This window comes from Marmota monax, unplaced genomic scaffold, assembly GCF_021218885.2.
Source record: "Marmota monax isolate L192 unplaced genomic scaffold, Marmota_monax_Labrador192_F-V1.1 WCK01_AAM20220418_F8-fsc00028, whole genome shotgun sequence".
NCBI classification, from domain to species: domain Eukaryota; kingdom Metazoa; phylum Chordata; class Mammalia; order Rodentia; family Sciuridae; genus Marmota; species Marmota monax.
In genome coordinates, this window is record NW_026694779.1 from 2395869 (window position 1) to 2417605 (window position 21737).

Genomic DNA, 21737 nt, shown 5'->3' on the forward strand with positions numbered 1-21737 from the left:
CCCCAGGAGAAAGATACCATTATTGTCTTCTGGTTAAGGATCAAAAAATCCATTGTGGTACCTGGGATAAGCACTGCAGGAGCAGAAGGACTGCATTGCTTGTGTCCACCTGGGGACTTGAGGGAAGTGCACAAGAGAGACATCCATTATGCTCAGGTCATCTGCAAGCTATACCTGGGGGCTATTCACTGCTCTCTGGTCCAGGCCATAGCCACCGAGGCTTGGAGGTCAGCACTAGTCTCTTATGGAGTCCCTCACCACCACCACCCAGCAGCCAAGATGGTGCTTTTCACCCCACACCCAATTGTGTTGCTAGAAGCTCAAACCTCAGCAGTGGCCTCCAGGAAAAAGCCAAGTCCTCACAATGGTCAAGAAAAGAGGGAGGGAGGGGCAGGGTCCTACTATCCCCTTCAAGGGCACACCCCAGTAACCTAAGATCCCTCACTAGACCCTACCTCTTGAGGTTCCACAACCTCCAACAGCACCACAGGCTGGGGACAAAGCCGTCAATACATGGGCCTCCCATGCCTGGCTGGTGACCTGTCTGACACCATCCCTTATACTAGACCTTACACATTTTGTTCAGTTACTCGGGGCTCCTCACTATTTCTAGAATATTCCAACCTATTTCTAGCCCAGGGTCTTGCTGTTCCATCTCCACAGAATGTTCTTCCCTCAGGAGCATACCTCAGTTCGTCACTTGATTCAAATGTGAACTCCTCCCATCCTATGTAAAGGGACCCCCCACACACACCATCTGCTTATTATTATTATATATTTTTTTTTGAGACAGGGTTCTCACTAAGTTGCTAAGGCTGGCCTGGAACTCATGATCCTCCTGCCTCCCTCTACCTCCCTAGTTGCCGGGATTACAGGAATGCATACCACACCTGGCTTGTCACAAATCTTGAACACTGCATTTTACAGTCATTGTCAATTCATTTCTCGAACATTCTTCTGTTAGAATGTAAGCCCTAGTCAGACAGGATCTACCCCTCTTGTTCATTCCTGTATCTCAGAATAGTCTCTGGCATCACCTGAGCCAATAAAATGTGATCTTTTGATAAGCTGAGACTGACTCATCAGCACAGGTACCTGGACCAGCCATGGGCTAAAGACAGTCATGGGTGCGCTATCTGTGGGGTGACCCAGGAAAAATTTCTGGCCAAGCAGAAATTGCTGAATGAAATAGATTCCATCATGGAAGGCTAAATTTAACATACAGAAAGCAGAGGCTGACAAGAACCAGGAGCAGAAATCAAAACCCAGGAAGCTGCAGAAGTTCACAAGACCACAGAACCATGAACAACAGATGTCATCACCAGCAGAAGCCAAAGGACAACAGACATCATGGGCCAGCAGAGAGAAAGGACTATGGATGCCATGGGCCTGCAGAAGCCAGGGAACAGCCAATGTTATGGACCTTTAGAAGCCAGAGACAGTAGATGTCACAGGCAAGCAGAAGCCAGCAGCTCAGAATGAGGTTCCACTAGGGTTGGAATATTGTCTGCTCCTCCTGCCGCATTTCCCAAGTACCTAGAGTCACAGCTGGGGCAAACAATGTGCTCAGTAAAAAGTTGTTGAATGCACGAAAGGTGGATAAGGAGAAGTAAGAGCAAGGTGGTGTGAGCAAGAAGAAGAATAGTTGGGCAGTGAGGACAGTCACCTCCACTGTCCTGCATTAGAGAGGAAGGCAGAGGACTGCTATGGAAGAGGGGACAGGATAATAGGTCTCTAGTAGCAGCCTGGTTCGAAATGGCCTTCCAGCTCCCCATGGGGCCTGGCAATATAGTGGTGACACTATGTTCTGTCTTGCTTACATCCCTATATTCAGCAGTAGGCCACATTAGCAGAGTCTAAACCAGGCCTGCTTCTGAGCTCTGCAATCCTAATAACCTCCTCGTAGGAAAGCCTTCCTGGAAGAGGCATCATGAGAGGGGAGACCTGGAGGGGCATTTCTACCTGTCCCTTCTCAACATTATTGAGATACAAGTCATATGCCATTTTATGTGCCCGTTTTATTATATATATTATCATAAAAATTATATTAACCCCCAAATCACTAAGTTTAAGTGAGCACTGCAATAGGAACACAGAATTCACACTGACAGAGAAAGTGGGAAGGTCTGTGGGCAGCAAGGACACAGTGATGGGGAGGAAGCCTGAACCATGTGTGGGAAAGCGCTGGCTGGCCAGTGTGGACAGATAAATGAAAGAGCCAGCTATAAAGAGCCTGTGGCCTTGGTTTAAAGACTTGATAAGCCTCAAAAGGAAACCAGAACGGGTAGCCTTAGAGATCAGAGGAATTGGTTTCAGAGCCAGCTCTGCCACCAACAGAAGGTGTGGCCCTGGGCAAGTCCCTTCCTTCTTGGGGGCCAAGTTCCTCCTCTGAAGGACAGGGCTGCCTCCCTCAGCTCTCAAAGCTCCACCTCCCCCTAAACATCTGTGGAGAAAAGCACATGGTTGGGAGTAAGGTCTGGCTTTAATCCCAATTCATTCCATTTTTTAGCTGTGTGACCTCAGGTAAGATATTTCAAGTTTCTGAACTTTCAGTTTCTTGTCTCAAAGGTACAGATAATAACCATCTTGACTTCACAAAGTTATTTCCAGATTAAATGATGCAATACACATGAAGAGCTTAACATAATGTCCACTACATAGTAGATGCTCAGTGCATATCCTGGTGACCTTACCCTGTGTTTGGTGATGCTAATAAGATTTATGAAAGTTTTATTTTATAAACTAATAATCATGGAAATTGAGGTCTGCTCCAAAGTACCATTTAGAGCATAGACAGACACACAGCTCTGGGCCTGGGATCAAAGACAGAAAAATGTATTCATCAGAAAGGTGCTCAATTCTGCAGATTTTCTCCTAGGGACCAAGATGGCAGAGAAGGCTTTGATCCATATTCAGAAGTGACATAGGAAGGTCACCCTTAACAGTTCTTGGCACTGATAGGACAATCTGGCCCAATGTCAGCTTCAAACCTTGGGTGTCCAAATCCCTGTGACTCATTCAATGGCTGTGCTTCAACCCATAGAGCTAAATGTTCCTTTGATTTCTCTTCCCTACTTGACTGTTTTTTTTTCACCTGCCTCTAATAGAGAAAGGGAGAAATAAACTCTATGTATCAGGGAACACTCAACCTCAAAAACCCAAGGATTAGTTTCATGACTTGTTCCTATTATCTAGCCTGGAACTCAGGAGAAAGAGTCTACATTCAGCTCCTGGAACCTTAAGGAAATGAAAGGATGAATGTAATCTAAGAAACCACAAGAAGAATCAGGAGGATTAACTAACACTGCCATTGAACAACTGCCAAAAATATTTCAGGCAACTGGCATCACACCTTGAGGGGTTTTGTAGCACAGTGAAAAGCGACAGAGGATCTCAGTTTAAACCCCAACTTGGCTACTTACTTTCTATGTGACCTTGGGTGAGTCACTTAACCTCTTTAAACTTCCCTTGGCACTGTGCTGCCCCATCAGAGACTGTCACATCCCACTTAATTGTCGTGACTCATGTGTCTTCTCCATCATGTCACCTGTAAGGGCAGCAGCCATGTCAGTCTGTCCTCTGCAATCCCCAGCATACAGTAAGTTCACCATACCCATAAACAGACTCTGACTCCTATTTCACCTTGCTGCCACCTCTGCTGCTGGGACAGGCACTGTCTTTCCCAATTTGGGTTTCATAAGCAATACTCAATTTAGTCCCAACAACTTAGGAGAGAACGTTTTCTTCTGCAGCCTGCTAGTCTCACCTAGGAATGAACTTCTAGGCTGCATCTGTTGTAAGTTGTAGTCAAGCCTTAACTAAAGGAGGCAGGGGTGAGAGAATGAATTCAAATGAGTGCAGGAGCCATACACTTGCTGTTCCCAGAAGAACTGGAGTGACACCTGCTAGGATGCAGATGTCAGGAAGCACAACACACTTTATGACCTCAGCCCTACGTAGCAGAGAAAAAGGAGGTGTGAAAGAAGAAATAGCTTATCTTTGTGCACAAGATTTCTAGAGTTAAAAAAAAAAAAACCTACCCCAGGTTTCCATCTCTAGAGGAATCTGCAATCTGGACAGAGACAGGTAAAGCAAGTGTTTATCGTACATTATGATGACTACCTGGTGTCACAGAAGCACCTGACCCTGACCCCAGACTGGAGGATCCCAGTGTAAATGGAAGACTCATTCCCCCAGCACATCTTCTTGCTTCACACCCACCCCCACTTCATCTACCTTCCTTTATTTACACAAAACATTCGTAAAGCCCCTGCCCATCTTGCCCACCTGAATTACTTTCTGTTAACCTCCTAAGTCACATTCTATGATGTGGACAGCCCAGTCATGTGTCTCTCCCCCTACTGCCATGCTTTTGCCCCTGCTGTTCCTTCTGCCTGGAATGTCCTGTTTCCAAGCTGCTTCCCACTGAAGCCTTATGTTTCAAAGCCCTGTTCATACTCATTTATTCATTTAAAACTTCCTGGGGATGTGCTATGTTCCTGGCACTCTGAGGGGTGTCAAGGATATAATGGGGAATCAGCCATGGCCCACATCCTCAAGCTGCTTACAGCTTTGGGGAGATAGATGGTGACTACAGAGTGATATGTGTGTGGCAGATACAGGTCCATGCAGTTCTACAAGTTCAGAGAAGGATCCTAACCCAGTCTTGGTGGTGATAAAGGTGATCAGGGAGGGCTTCCTGGAAGAGGACACATCTAGCCCAAGTCCTGAAGGAGGTAGAAGGGAAGAGAGGTACATACACATATTTGTGAACATATACAATGACAGGCACTGATGTGGCCATGACAACAGCTCACATTTAGTGAGTGCTACTGGGAGCGAAGCACTAGGCTCATATTTTAGACACATTAACTTCTTTAATCCTTGCAAAAAGGGGTGAGAACCATTAGCATTCCCATTTCATAGGTGAGGAAACTGAAGCACTTTGTCCTGGTCACACAGTTACTAAGTGACATTGTCAGTATGGCCCTGGAGCCCATGCCTGTGACCATGTATGGCATTCTGCCATCTTATGCTGTCTCTGGTACTCTGCCACTTCTGTTATCACTCAACAATGCATTTATCACAAACATCTTTTCAAGTGGTACAACTAAGGATTCCTTCTACATGATGGCTGCAGAGGATAACATTGGACTGTGAGCAGGGAAGTAACACAGTCAGATTCATTCCTAGAAAAGAGATTAATTCCTCGGGATAACAGAGGGCTTCCCGGAGACAGGGAAGTGGGTGTCAGCGGTCCTGGGAGGGAGGAGGAATCCTAAGCTCAGGCTGCCACAGAAAGGAGGATGCTCAGGAAGGATGCAGAAGAGGGCAAGGCGCCAGGCAACATGACAGGGAAGTGGGATGCAACAACAGTCACCAGTAAGGGGACTGTGGAAAGGCAAGAAGAAAGTGGGGGAGGGGTGTCACAGGACCCCCTTAATTACCAGACAGCTCACAGACCCAAGCACCTTTTTCTGTTAGCTCCCCACCTCAGCCCTGCATGCTTCCACTCCATCTAAGGCGCTCGGCCACCACTCCAATTAGGAGTGAGTGATCACCAGCTTCAGTTCCACTGAGAAGCACAGGTGCTGCGATGCCTGTGGAATTTTTAATTCTTTGCAAAATCTCTGCCTAGAAGGGTCACATCTATTCTACCCAAAGTACAACCAAAAAAAAAAAGCAATAAATAAGTAAATAAACCAAACCTGAAACCCCAACCCCCAATCTAAACAAAATAAGCACAAGTTATTCAAGAGCACAGCTCCAACACAACCTGCCAATAATGACACGTCCCACTGCACAGCACCTATCCACCTGTCCAGCCCTCCTGCCTCTTCTCCAAACAGTCTCAATCCTTCCAATTTGCTCCGTGGTCACCATCCTACCCAGTCAAGCAACCATTCTCTCTCATCTGGGCCACTGTCATAGTCTCCCCAGGTCTACTCTAGAATGTGAGTCAGCAGGTCTAACCTCAGTTTTTCATCTATAAAATGGGCATACTAAAGCTTACCTCACAGAGCTGTTGAGAGGACCAGATCATGTAATGACCCAGAAGCCCAGGTCTGAAATGTCTTCCTCAGTCAGCCAGAGGGAGGATCAGGAAGGTTAGGGACCCTGTTTCTTGACTCTCTACTGTTAGAAATAATAAGCAGGCATCAGAGACTTCTGGATTCCCCCTCCAAGAACAGGAAAATGTTTCTTGCCTAATCCTTCTGTCTCCTTCGGCATGATATGTGGCGCTTCATCACTCTGATGCCACGGCTTCTCTCCATCTCCTCATTTCCTCGTCCCCTGGGGCCCTCTGGGTGTGACACATTTATGGACGAATCCAAGAAATTAAATAGTCAAGTAGAACTCAGACTTTGCTTGCTTTAGGAGCCAGGCTGCCAGTAGGGAGCATGGTCCTCTCCTGCTCTCTACCAGGAAGGAGGGGTGCTCTGGGCAGTACTGCCTGAACCTGGGCAGGGAAACCCTGTCAGTTTTGCCCTTCAGCATCAGCAACCCAACATGCCCCCACATCACTCTGATTGGTAATGGTGACATTTTGTTCTCTGACTGCTTTGCCTTTTGTCTTAATTCTCGGTTGGACAGAGCTCAGGTTGCATGAAGCAATGCTATTTACTGGCCCCTCCCAGCTCCCAAAGGGGAGAAGAGGAGGAGGGGACCCCATCTGTCTTGTGTTCCTGACTTGCTAATGGAGCTTCTCAGAGCCCTGGTCAAGCCTGGTGGAAGGTGCTGTGAGAATCAATCAATGAGCAAGTGACAAATATTTATCCAGTTTCTGAATCAACAGTGAAAAAAATCCATCCTTGCCTTGTGTTTCCTACTACTTCCAAAATGCCCTCAAAGCCATTTAATCTGAAGATTTGCAAGTTGTTCAAGTGCCAGAGCTGTGGTAAGCAGACAGACACCATCTTTGTAGACTGCACAGCCATTGACATGAGCAAGGTCCCACCTACCACCTGACTTTTAGGATCTTTCATTCTTCTTTTGGGAGGTTTTTATTGAGCACCTACTAGGTATCAGAAGGTAATGAAGGCAGTGCAAGAGAACAGTGATTCAGAGAGATAATTTCCCCACACTGCTAGGGCTGACAGGCTGGTTAGGGCCATGCAGACAATGAAAGGAAGAATGGTAAGATTAGGGTGGGGGTGTCAGCTTAAAACTAGTTGGGCCTCATGAGGAGGGGACATTTGGGTCCTCAGTGATACAAGTTGTTAGTCTTCCTAGGATCAGGAGGAAGAGGCTCTCAGATGGGTATTAGTATTGTTACCTTTTTACATATGAGAAAACTGAGTCCAGGAAGGTTAAAATGCTTCCTTTGGGATCAAACACATGTCTCTGTGGGTGGCATTAGAATTTGAGTCCAGGTAAAGACTCTGAAATCCCACAGTGGTCACCAAACCCTCTTGCCTCTAGGTTCCAACACTTTCTGTGAGGACCCTCTCTCACCCAGCCTTAGCAAAGAGCCCTCAGGAGCTACAATGTACAACAGGCCTTCTCAGAGGAAACACCAGTAACAACCAGCAGGTTGGACCAAACCGAAATGCCCTTAATGCAATAGGTCTCCACATTAATATACAGGGCTAATACAATTTCAAATTTTAAAAACACAATGGGTTTTGTTTTGGAACTTGACAAAATAATGCCCAATCTCTCAAGGGAAAAGAAATCCATATAATATATATTAATTGGTTTATTTAATAAACAATTAGGCCTTGCCAGACTCTTGGAAGTACTTTTCAAATATTCATTCTTTCAAACTGCATGACTCATTTAAGACTAATAACTGTCCTGGAAGTTAATACAGTCATGCATCACCGAACAATGGGGGTTTATTCCTATGAATGTCATTAGGTAGCTTTATTGTTATGTGAACATCTTAGTGTACACTTACACAAACTTGGATGGTCTAGCCTATTACACATCCAGGTTCTATGGTAATGGGATAGCCTGCTGCTCTGGGCTACAAACCTATTCAGCATGTTACTATATGGATACCGTAGACAACTGGACATAATACTGTATCTAAACATATCTAAACATAGAAAAGGTATAGTATAAGTATGGTAGAAAAGACTGGTACTCCTGTACAGGGCCTTTGCCATGCATGGAACTTGCAAGTGCGCAAGTTGCTCTGGGTGAGTCACTGAGCGGGTGGTGAGTAAATATGAAGGCCAGACACATTCTGTATACTACTGCAGACTTTATGAACACTCTATCCTCAGGGTACATGAAATTTGTATTTTAAAAATCTTATATTTTTATATTATGAATTAATCTTTGCTTATTTGAAACTTCTTTTTTTTTTACTTTATAAAGTTTTTCACTTTAAAAACTTTTTGACTCTATACTTCACTTAAATCGTACATGTTATGCAGCTGGACAGAATTTTTTCCCTTTCTATATTTATTCTATAACTTTTTTCTATTTAAAATTAGTTTTTGTTCTTAGTTTTTTACTTTTCAAACTTTTGTGGGATAAACTAAGATGCAAACACACACACACATTAGCCTAGGTTGACACAGGGCCACGATCATCAATATCGCTGTCTTCCACCTCCACATCTTATCTCATTGGAAGGTCTTCAGGGGCAATAACACTCATGGAACTGTCATCTCCTATGATAACAAGGGCTTTTCAGCTTCCTTATAATCTGATGGGCCAATGTCCCTATATGCACAGTGCAATGCTGACCAAAACATCCCTATGTGGTGCATAACTGTAATGTCACCAATCCAACCATATGGTTGAGGGCATTGAGGCACAGACAAGACATGTGACTTGCCCAGGATATACGCTGGAAAAGTGGAGGGGCCAGAATCCAAAACTATGGCCCCAGATTCTGAAGCCTTAGCTCTTAACTGTTCACTGAATTTACAAGCATCATTTCTGCAACTCAATTTATACATACAATTGCATTTTGTCTCTTTTGGCCTCGCATGAACTTGTTCTCAGGGAGAGACTGTGATGATCTGATTTAAATGCAGAACTGATCATTTCTCCCATATTCACTCTTGGGAGACCTTTGAAGGTTCCGTAAAGAGCTAGACTGTCTTCAGTCCTCCAGGGAGGCTGGAACTGACCTCCACATAGGCCCATCAGGGTGGTCCCCGCACACAGGCATTTAGATGCTGCAGAGAGAAGAAAGAAAATGTGGCTCCCTTGTACAGCTGAGATCAAGCCATATTCTAAGACCCTTTGGCCCACAGGTGTGGGCTGGCTCTGGAACTGTGCCTCACGTGGGCTCAGGGTGAGGGGCAGCAGCCTGTATTCATTTAATAATGGTCAGTGAGTCTCTCCAGGAGCAGTGAAAGAACAGCCAATAAATAAGGATAAACTGAGTGAAAACTTCCTGGAAAAGTTTGAAAGAAAAAAAATGAGGAGGCAGCAGATGTAAGCTATGAAAACACACATAATACAAATCATCATCCAAACACCATGGCAATCCCACTCCACCGTACCTGCTCTCTGCCTACACGGACCCCAGGAGAGACTCACTTGCCCTCCCTCTGTTCCTGGCTGGGTGTAGCCCTGGGACGCCACAGGAGGGTGTGATGGGATGTTCTTGCTCTGGCTCCCTCCTGACCAGGTGGCTACATACTCCATCTACATGCCAGCTCTCTCTCCACATTCCAAGAGTTGCTCTTTTCTCTTTCCCCTCCAATCATAAAGGTAGAAAAGCTCTCCTGGCCCCACTGACACCCTAGGGCAATGTCCCACCCCTTGGTGGTTCCCCAAACCAAAGTTTATACAAGGTAATAGTTTCTTTATTAAACTGTTCTCAATCATCCCATTGTCATGGGCCTTTTGTCTCCTGTCATCACCTTGTCTGATAGTCAGCTACAGAATCAATCCAACAGGCCAGAACAGACAGTCTAGATAGATCCCCATCACTAATAATGGATTTCTAGGTTACAAGCCCTGAGAACTCAGGCTGAGAACCATTAAAACAATGTTCCCTAGAGTTGTGTGCCATCCTGGGGTTCTGCCTCCAAAAATATTCAGTAATTCCATACAGGTGGCATAGGATGTGCAGGTAGTGAGAAAGGAAGGTGGATTCAATAAACACAATGGAAGAATTTGGTAAAAAGAAAATCAATTTAGACCTTCATCTTACACCAAGTTAGAGAGTGATAATTTAGTGTGAAATGTGAAGCCACTAAAGATAACAAGTAGAAACCTTGATTTTCCTATCTGAACAATGGGGTAATAGTAATTAGCTCATATCATTGTTATGGGAGTTAAAAGAGATGACCCAAGTTAGGTCAGTACTTGGCATTTTTTTTTTTTAAAAAAAGGATTAAGGGAATATTCCAGCTAAGAAACTAGCCCATATCTAGCTAACTGGTAGGGAAAGTAAGTGAATTTGCAGAAAAGGGTGTGACCCATAGGTCATAAGGTAGAGATTTCACAAAAACTGATAACAGGACAGGAGAGCCCATCAACTGGAACAGGAATACACAATCAAGAAAGTAAAATCCCTCAATCTGTGATCACCATGGAATAACAATTCACATGTACAGTCTACAGCAGCCACAACAATTTTAAAACCACAAAGAGACTCAAGTGCAGCTCTTGAGCATCTGGATTTCACCATGGATTGAGTGCCCTTCATCTAGGATACTTGGTTGGCAGAAACCTCATTCGGTGTCCAATGCTGGGCTCTCCCCGTGGCACTCTGTCTACTTCCACCCAAGGCATTCTGAGCCTCTGGCTGTTGAAAAGTTCTTCCTTGGACTCAGCTGACACTGGTTTCCCTCCCCACGCTCTGCTTCAGTGTCCACCCACTGGGGGTCTAACTGGTGAGTTCACCAAACACTCAATGATGATCAACATTCAGAGCTTATGCAATTGTTTTCAGAGAACAGTAAAGTGGGAACCCTGCCTACCTTGTCTCATAAGCCAGCAAACCTTGACATCAAAGACTCAGAAAGAAGCACATGCACACACACACACATACACAAAAGGAAATCACCAGGGAATTTCACTCCTGAACTTGAACTCACATTAAAATTCTAAACAAAGCAGAGCATGATGGTGCATGCCTGTAATCCCAGCAACTCGGGAGGGCGTGGCAGGAGGACCATGAGTTCAAAGCCAGCCTCAGCAACAGTGAGGCACTAAGCAACTCAGTGAGATCCTGTCTCTAAATAAAAAAAAAAAAAAATAGGGCTGGGGATGTGGCTCAGTGCTCAAAGGCCCCTGAGTTCAATCCCCAGTACCAAAAAAAAAAAAAAAAAAAATCCTAAACAGAAAGGTTAGCAAAGATAATCTCGAAATAAAGATGCTACAGTATGATGCAACTTGAGTTCACTTCAGAAATGTCAAACTCAAGGTCATGCACTGGGTCAACAGATTGGGGGGAAAATCATGTGACCATTTGGGCAGATGCAGAAAAAGCATCTGTTAAACCTCTACTTCCATTTATGACTAAAAAGAAAAGAAATACTCAGCAAACTGAGAATAGGAAGGAACTCCTTTAATCTGACAAATTCTATTGAAAACCTAGAGAAAGGGCTGGGGATGTGGCTCAAGCAGTAACGCGCTCGCCTAGCATGCACAGGGTGCTGGGTTTGATCCTTAGAACCACATAAAAAATAAATAAAGATGTTGTGTCCACCGAAAACTGAAAAATAAATATTAAAAAATTCTCTCTCTTTAAAAAAAAGAAAACTTAGAGTAAAATTATATTTAATAATCAAATGTGAACAGCTCCCCCACAGGAGTCATATAAGGAAAGATGCCCACCATCACCCCTTCAATTCATTGCTGTACTGAGGTGTTAGCAGAAAACTAAGGCAAGGGAGAGAAAAGAAGCAGTGAATTAGGAATAAACAAAACTGATATATGCACCTTCTATAATTATACACCGAGTATTTTCAAAAGAATCTACACATTTTTAAACATTAGTAGGATATTTTGGCAACATTCCTGGATATAAAACCCATATACAAAATGCAAACCTATTTCCCCAATGAATAACTAAAAGAACATTAATTAAAATACATATACACAAAACATGTACAATAGCATAGAAAATATCCAATAACTAGGACTATATCTAACAAAAGATGTGTAAAAATCATGAAGAGAAAATTAAGAAACGATACTATCTGACTTTAAAGTTTTTTTTAAAAAAACAACACCTTACGTAATGAAGAGAGATACCATGTTCATGGAAGTCTAAATTCTACACCTTCCACCCTCTAGAACGCAAGAGAGAGCTCTGAGTATTCCACCAACCTCTCTGAACCTCAGTCTCCTTCTTGAAAAACAAATAGTGATTCTTGCCCAGTTGTTAGGAGTCAATGGATATAAAAACATCTTGTAGAGTGCTGTATATATTCAGGACATTCTTATGACTGGTACTATTGCTCCTTTTTGGTCTGGGGGTAGGAAAACAGTTCTATTTTCTAGCTTATACCAGCTGTGTCCTTTCTTTCACCCACCTTTTTGTCATCATGGGCATTACTGAATGCTTATTCTGTTCATAACATTTCATTGACCAGTTCTTACAGCAGCCTATAAAGTGGTGCTGTATTAGTACCATTATACTGATGAGAAAGCTGAGGCCTAATTAAGCAACTTATCTTTTGTATAGTCATTAAACCATTATGCATTTGTGAGTGCATTTTATGTAATGGGAACTATCAATAAGACCACATGGTCCCAGCTGTATTAGAGCTAATATTTTACTTGGGAAGACAGCCCCAAATCATACCTTAACTAATAAGCTGGCAGAACCAAGATTAAAACTTAGGTTTTTTGGACCCCCGAGTCTACACTTTTAATTCATCCTGGAGGTACCGTCATCAACCTCTCCAGCTTCATCCTCTCTGCTGGAAAGGTTTCTAACATACATTCAATGGGCCTCGCCATCCAAGCTGCTGTACAAACTGAGAACTCTGGGCTTCGATACTGGCCCATGTGACCCTCCCACATTATCACTGGTAAATTACAGCTGGGAGGATGGATGCATAAAAGAGGTGAGGTATCCTGCCACCCCACCCCTGACAGCATCAGTAGCATTGTTCCCAAAGAGTGTGCATCTGAGTCCTCTGCCACCATTAATGGCAGAAGTGAGTCACTTATAAATAAGATACAGCAGCTTTATTATAATTACGTCCTGAGATTCAGAAATGCTCAGTGTCATTGTGAAAGGGAGGGCAGCAGGTGACTGGGGCTTCAATGGTCCTCTGCCAGGTATGGCTTTCAGATAAAACGTCTTGGATCAGAAGCAATTACAGCTAATGCCTGGCCTGAATGCTAATGAGAATTACTTACAATTGCATGGAATTCTTTGCCAGTTATACTATCTCCCTCCCCTCCCCTTCTTTTCTCTGCCTGCCATCCCAGCATTAATCCTGAGAAATATAGTGGCAAATATGATTAATGGCCATTCTGCAGATGAGAAAACTGAAGTCCAAATTCACTAAAGGGACAGGGGTTGCAACCCTGAATTTTTGAATTTTACTCCACCATTATTTCTTTCAAGGGGAAAAAAATAAAAATTCAGAACTCTTAGTGGGTCTTCCTCACTGGAGAATGCACAGAATCTTCCAAGCCAGCAGTATAATCTGAAAGGCAGCTGGGCTGGTATGTTCTATTGGGACAGCTGTGGGAAGATCTTAGGAAAAGAATTTCAAACATGCCCCCTTCTATCCTACAACCATCAAGAGACCCCCAATAGTTCCTGGAGGACCCAAGAAATGACCATACAGCTAACATTTGGGCTGAAAGACAGGTAGAAACTTTCTTCTGTTTGCAAGAACCAGTTGCACAGAACCCATCCTGGCCCTCCCTAAGAGTCAGAAAACATCAGTTTGAAAACTGTCTCAAACCCAGGCCTCTCCAAACCAAGGCAGAGCATGAAGCTCAAGCAGCAGCATGTAGGGGAAAGGTCTGCCATATAGTGATAATAGTGACAATGGCTGGTCCTTCCCAAGTACCAAGCAGAGTGCCAGGAGTTTGCATAAATTTGCATAGACTTTGTTAAAATTGGAGGTTTCACTAAGACTTCTGGGAGACATACTAATCTAACTAGACCTGCTCCCATTTTACAGATGAGAGGGCAGACTTGTGTGGAGGTTAGATGGATAGATAAAGTGGTGCTGTATTAGTACCATTATACTGATGAGAAAGCTGACGCTTGCAAGCCCACAAACCTGGGCTTATAGGACTTTCCTAGTAACAATAACAACTACACTTAAATAGCATTTTTATGTATTATGGAACATCATTTCAGTGCATTATGTACATGAACACAATTCTCTCACCAGCCTGTGAGGAAGGTGCCACAAATTCCCCCATTCTAAATGCGGGGAAAACAAGGAATGGAGAGGTGTAGCAACTGGCCCAAGGCCACAGAGTTCATAAGAGACAGCACTAGGATTTGAACCCAGGCGTGTCAGCTCCAGAATCCCTTTGCTATGCATTGCCTCTGCAAGGGCAAGGCCACACTCTTTGATCAGGCACTCCTTGTTTGTGAAGAGTAAAGTATGAACACTGAATTCCAAAGTACAAGGGGAGGAAGTTCCTTGGAACACTCAATTGAGGCCTAGGGGAACCACACCCAGATCAGGGATGTCCAACCTCTCTGGGAAGTGGATTCCCTCACCAGGCAGCTCCAGCCTTTGTAGGACTCAGACACACTTGAAAATGGTATAAGCATCCTCTGCTCTCTTCTACTAACTCTACTCCGCTAGGGGAAATACCTCCTGGAGCAGCTGGGCAGTTTTGCATGTGGGGGTCCTGCAAACTCGAAGTCACAGTAGTATACCTACACGGGGTTTTCAGGGATTCTGATGAGTGATCATCCTCAACAGCAGGTCCACCAAGAGACCTGGAGAAAAATGCAAAGGCATCGGGGATCCTGTTGCCTGGCATCCCTCTATTCTTTAGCTTTGTTGCTGCAGCCAGAAACACAAAAGGAACTAAGGTTTCTAAGGTTCCATCTGCCACCCAAGTTTCATTGATAATCTAAGATGAGGCAAAACTGGTGTTCACATTCCCAACTCTCTGAATCGCAGTAGATTATCTGCTCATCGAGGCTAGCAATAAAGATACTTACCTTGCAAGGCTGCTGTATTAAATGGCATAATACATGATGATCTCTGATGTTTGGCCTGTCTCTCTCCACTCTCCCAGACTCCCCAAGGTAAAAGCCAACGGTGGGGAATTCAAGCCTTTATCAGACTCCCAATCCCCCTGTTTTTCAGGCTCTGGAGGTACACTCTACTTGTTCATTGTCACAGAAGGACAAGGCCCTGAACCTCAAAAGGGAAATGAGTTCTCTGGGCATCTTTCAGCCTGGCGACCTTGCTCACACAGGACTCCCCGCCTATTCCCTCTGGTTGGCTTGGGTCTGACTTGGGAGCCCCCTGCAGGAAGACAGCAACTCTGCCTGGGGCATCCCTGCACAAGCCAGCTCCCAGACTTAGCAGACACTTCAAAGATAACAGGTGACTCAGAATGGGGATAGGGTAAGGTGGGATCTTCTGGGCAGTGAGGGGACCCCAGATCACACAAAGAACAAGAGCTTCAACAAGAACCACTAAGCTTTAGCTCCTGCTCCTGCCTACCAGTACTTCTTCCAGAGTAAGGGAAATTAACTTCCAGAATCTGGGGTCCCCTAACAACCCAGAATAAGCAGCCTCCATGTGCTTCTACCATCAGAATCCACTTTCTAGCCTTAACATCCACCCATTTGAACAAAGGATTCTTTCTCGGCACAAGCAGGAGGATCCCACCCCCCACCCCCACACACACACACAAAACACTCCATGGGGCTCCAGCCTGCCTACAAGGGAGGAGAGAAAGGGAGGGGAAGGGTGGAGGTCCAGAAGTTACCCATACCCCACACTAAGTAATACTGAACCTGGGGCTCCACTACGTATGGTTAATGGTTTAGGTTCGCCCAACTCCAGCTCAAAACCCTAGCTCTCTTCTTTACTAGCCAATGCTCCTGGGCTCCACTTTCCCACCCTATCCTCAGTTTTCTCCTCTGTAAAATGGGTATGGCAATCTTCGGTTCACTGAGTTACAGGGAGAACTGAAAGAAACAATGGATGCTCAGCACCTAGGCACAGAGAACACATTCGGCACCTAGGCTGGGACCAGAGTAGCATCGCACTCGGCCTTGGTTGGTTCAAGGAATGCTGGATGTTCGCCTTTCCCTCTTCAAAGGCGAGAGGAACAGCTCAGGGCGCGCACCCTGGCCATGCCCCGGGAAGCCACAGGTGCCTGCGCGTCCAGGCGCTGGAGTCACAACCGCAGCGCAGCGAGCGGGGCTGTGGAGCAAGGCGAGCTTTGCCACCCTCCCCAGGCTGCCGCGTCGCAGGGTCTCCAAGCACGCCCACCTGGTGCCGCCGGATCCGGAGGTCTCCGCTACCCCTCCAGGATACTGGAGGATCCCAAGCTGGCAAGGCGCAGCCTCGCCCAGCCGCTGAGGCCCCACTTACGCCCCCGTCCGCAACCTGCCCGAGCCACTCCGACTCACCCGTGCCGGCTCCAGGGAAAGTTTGGTGGCGCGGCGGCAGCTAAGGCCAGGCTGCTCGGTGCCGCGGGGGCGCGGCGGGGGCGGGGCGCGGGGGAGGAGCCACAGCGGGCCGCCCATCACCCGCCGGGAGGAGGCTGGGGACCAGCGCCCAGTGCTCGCGGGGTACCCCACGCCTCCAGCTCCCACACCTTCCTCCGTGTCTTACTCCCGTGGGGCACACCAGCCTCGGCTCCGCGCGGGGGATGGTTCCTGGCGTGTGGGAAAAGGTAAGAGTAGAGATATCTCCGCCACGCGTGCACCTGGGGCACGCAAACACATGAAAATAGTTAAGAGAATGGGGATGAGACCATGTTCCGCAAAGTCAACCGCACGTGTATTGATAAGGACAAACTGTGACGCCCTGCTAGACCCTAGATAAGAAAAGACAGTCAAGACTTCAAGACTGACAGAGTGGGAAGCCTACCCCTAGAGGCCTTGAGGTTCCACTGGGAAAGAGACCCCCTCCCCCAGGTCAACAACCCTACACCCTCCTATTTAATCCCTCCTGATGAATGAGTTGGTTTCTTTTTCTTCTTCCCCCCACTTTTTTCTTCCGGTGCTGGGGCTAGAACCCAGGGCTTTGTGCTGAGTTACACCTCCAGCCTGAGTTTACATTTCAACATACATTTCAATTAGCAACCTGTGCCAACTCGAGTGGGGGTGTAGTTCTTTAGGACCTCAGGAACACCACCCAGATTCTTACTGCTTTGGTTCCTGTAGCTGAGAGAGATTGGGGTTGATTTCTTTCTTTTCCTTCCTTCCTTCACCCCTTTCCCCCCTCTCGGTCCCCACCCCACTCTCTCTCATTCCTCAGTGCCAGGAAAACCCCATTTGAATTTCTTAACAGTTATCACTTCAGATCTGACCTTGGCACTTCAGTAAGCTCAGAGGAGATTGTTTGATGAGGAAGGAGGATTGGGTATTATGGGAGTATTTCAGCCTCTTCCCAGTACAAGGCAATTTCAGGGGTTGTGGGGTCAACTCAAAAGAAGATTGGGGCTCATTTTCACAGGTAATGCATGGGGATTGTGGATGAGTGATCCCCTTTTCTGTCTTCAGGATCCATGTTTGTAAAACGAAGTAGCCATCATCTTGCCAGGGTCCTCAAAGCTCTATAGTGCTGACCCAGCAAATCCTCACACCACCCTGAATGTAGGAGCCATCACTACCCCTACTTCACAGATAAGACGACTAAGGCACAGAGAGGCCAAGTGGCTTACACAAGGCCACATGTACAACAACTGAGAATCCATCCAATGCTGCCTGACCCCAAGTTCCAAGGTCATGCTATTATCTTCATCTTAGCAGTGCTGTTGGAAAATTCCATGATGCCATTTATTTAAAGGGCTTAGTAAGTGCTCCACAAATAGTAGCTCATAGACACCAAGCCTGTCTACAAGGTGGGGATTCAAGGGTCATTAGTAATGTCCAGAGACATGAGACTTTTGATTCATGATACCCAGCAGGCGTATTACCTTCCTGGGCACCCCCTCTGACTGCTGTAAATCATAGAAACAAGGTTTTCCCACCTGCTTCTCTGACAAGCTCTCTATACTTTAACATAACCTTCAATCAGGACCCACCCTGAAACCGTAGCAAGCCCCTCCCACTCCCTGGTTATTCTTCAGGGATTCCTTTGTATTTTACACTTTATCAGGCTAATGCACTCTTTGGAACTGAGTTGGCGCCCAGGGTCACACCTGTTATAAACTCTAAAAGAAAGATATTTCCTCTGCACAGCTGTGGGGCTTACAGAGTGGGGGGGGGGGGGTAAAAGCTTCGGAAATGGCTGGGTCAACTTCCATCCCCTTTCTCTTCCCTTCTTGCGAGTCAGCAAAGGCTTGATTATTTGGAATTCCTCTCCAAAGTTTCACTTCCTGGGACAGATTTAGGGCTGCTAAACCCATAGTGATCAGCATCTTTAGAAGAATCAGCATTTTAGAAACCGAAGATCAGACATTTAAAGCTCCTGGTGACCAGGGTATGTGTTATCTTGTGACATTTGGAACTAATACATCATTAGGTAACCCAAGCCATAAGGGGTAGGGGCAGGATAACAATATACAGCCAGGAAATTAAAAAATTCATAGGTAGCCCCTATATAAAATGGGCCAGGCACTATCTGAAGAGTTTTACATAGAGAGTTCAGTACACCCACTCCTCAGAACAGTTCCATGCTGTAGATTTTCTTGTCATTCCATTTTCCAAATGAGAAAACAAAAGCATAAAGATTCATTAAGTTATCCTAAGATCATACAATACAATACAATACAGCCAAACCAGTTCTGGAACCTGGATCAGTCTGGGCCCCCAACCCTGCTCCTACTTCTGTATTTTGTGAAAGAAATCAAGACAGCCTGAGTTCTGGCAGAGAAATGACAGATAAGGAGAAAAACACAGACTAAAAATATTTCTGCCACTTGCTATCTCTGCATTTACTTTGCATCTCTGAGACTCAGTTTCTCTATCTGCACACAAAACAAGAATAATAATGCCTAGGCTATATCCAGGATCTTAGTGATTTTTTCAGTTGCATATAACATAATACGAATAACAACTGACTTAGTCAAAAAGGGTTTTTTGAATTAAAAAGTATAAGAGGCATGCTTGGATTCAGCACAGCCCATATCAGGGCTCAAATGAAGTTGTCATGAACCCATCTCCCTCTGAATCTTTTTTTTAAATATATATACACATATTTTTTTTTTAGTTGTTGATGGACCTTTATTTTATTTATTTATATGTGGTCCGTACCCAGTGCCTCACATATGCTAAACGAGCACTCTTCCACTGAGCTACAACCCCAGCCCCTCTCTCTGAATCTCGACTGCTTCTTTTGTGTCTCTCTTATTAGCAGGCTGTTTCCACAAAAAGGCAGGAATGGCCAATTGCCAAAGAGATCATCTCCTTTCCAATACTTCCAGCAAAAATCCCAGGGTTGACTCCCATTGGCCTGGCCTGGGTCACATGCCCAATCCGGGCACCATTATGGCTTCTCTCATTGGCCACACCTCAGTTGCATGCCTACCCCTAGCAAGGAGGCAGTTTCAGCCACTCTTAAACCACTGGGACTAGGAGTGGGTAAGGGATGAAAATGTATCAGTGCAGGAAAAGTAAAAACACAAAAGTCCTCTCCCTTATAGGGCTTTTGTTAGGAGCAGATAAACTCAGATGTACAAAGTGCTCAGCTGGTGCTTGGCTCTGGTAGGGGCCAGGTACTTGAGTCCTCTCCCTTCCTTCCTCCTCTAGAAAACAGGAATCAAGTCTCACCAAATCCAGGGCAACTACTTCCTTGTTCACATAGGGAAACTGAGGAAGGCCCAGAGAGAAGGGTCTTACAGAAGGTATCCCACCCAATCAGCCATAGAACCCATATCCCCCAACTCTGAAACAAATCCCACTTAATGCTAATAACTTTCAGTCTCCCACTAACCAAAGGAATTATCTTTCATTTGCACAGGGGACACTAGATAATAACAAAGCCCTAAAGACCTGGAGGAAATGAATGCCACTTACATTGGATTCCCAGGCTGTGCTCCAAACTGTGGACTGGTAGGTCTGGGCAGAGTGCCCAGTCAGATCCCCACCCATCACTTCATGAAGTCAGCCAACCCCTTTGAGGACTGCACACTCTGGCACTGAGAGCTCCAAAAGCTCATTTTTTAGAAATGTAGCTTTCTAAAGTAGGCAAGATAGCCCTTCTCTTGATTTATTTCCTGCTCAATTTGTGAGGGTAGGACTACATCCTTCAGGACCAAAGTGGACCAAGTGGTCAGATGGTTATTTAGTCATCAAAATTCGCTATTTCAACTTGGCCCTGGCTCAGTTCAAAGTTTTGGCCTTAAGTGGTTAGTCTGACGTCTGCATGTGAAATCTGGTTACACTATATGCTGTGAAGCGTGTCTTTCTATCCATCCACCCATCCATCCATCCATTTATCTATCAGGCTGAGAGTAGAACCCACTGTCTAACAGATCATAAGCAAGTGCTCTACCACTGAGCTACATTCCTAGTTCTTTATCTATTTAAAGGAAAGTGAGCAAGAAAAGTAGATGGCAAGCTGGAATGACAAGACCTGCCCCCCATCTCCTCTTAAGTAACGTCCATGCTTATGTGCATACTGCTAGAGAAACATACACTGATAAAATGGAGAGTAATTTATAACCAGATGTTGAGAATTTTAAAAAGGTTCAGTTCTGTTATTCCATACTTTGAGACTTTTCTCTGATAAAATAATCATGGACACCACCAAGAAAAGCATAAAGATGTCTATTGCAGATTTCTGTGTAACAGTAAAAGACTAAAAATAATACAGTACCCAATAAATTATGGCACAATGATAGAATAGACTACTAACAATATTAACCAGCTGTTAAAATCACATAAGAGAATATAGAATTATGTGAAAACTGACCATGATGAGAAGGATCACTTAAAAAACAAGTTATAGGGGCTGGGGATATAATTCAGTTGGTAGAGCACTTGCCTAGCATGTATAAAGCCCTGGGTTCAATCCCCAGCATCACCACACCAACCAAGAAAAGAGTAAGTTATGAACCAAATGTGGTGGTGCACGTCTATAATCCCAGTTCCTCCAGAGGCTGAGGTAAGAGGATTGCAAGATCATGGCCAGCCTCTCCAATTTAGCAAGACCCTCAGCAACTTAGCAAGACTCTATCTCAAAATATAAAATAAAAGGCTGGGGATGTAGCTCAGTGGTAAAGTACCCCTGGGTGCAATCCCCAGTACCAAAAAAAGGAACGAAGGAAGTTATAAAAGACTAGGTATATATGAAATCACTTTGTGAAAAATTATACCTATGTATAAAAAAGCTTCAAGTATCTACATCAAGGATTGGTGGGAAGGAGAAAAGTTTGTGAGCACTCTTGGGTTTTTATTTATCTGTATTTTCTAATTTTTTAAAGTAAATTTATGTTACTTTGGTAATCAGAAAAAAATGACCAATAATTTTTATAAAAGGATTTGTGCTTGGTTTCCTTTTAGAAAAGCACTTTCATTTATTAAAAGGCCTCAACCAGAACTAAGATTAAATTGATCTCTCTCTCTCTTTCGCTTGGATGGCTGTAAAGGAATGGGGACGTTAAAGCTGAGAACAGCAGCAATAGCCACAGAGCAATCCAGTGACAGAAGTCTGTACTAGGAGGCTGTGCCTATTTTCTGTGGGGCCCTGGGA

General features: G+C 45.0%; 1 protein-coding gene across 2 annotated transcripts in view; it reads right to left on the reverse strand.

Moving 5' to 3' along the window:
- The window catches only part of Hrh1 (histamine receptor H1), a 100131-nt gene extending 83576 nt beyond the window's left edge, over positions 1 to 16555 (reverse strand). The window contains exon 1 of one of the 2 annotated variants that reach the window (XM_058572947.1): positions 16505 to 16555. The gene's annotated coding sequence lies outside the window, so the exon portion shown is untranslated. The other variant, XM_058572946.1, reaches the window with a different exon arrangement.
- Between the last annotated feature and the right edge of the window lie 5182 nt (positions 16556 to 21737).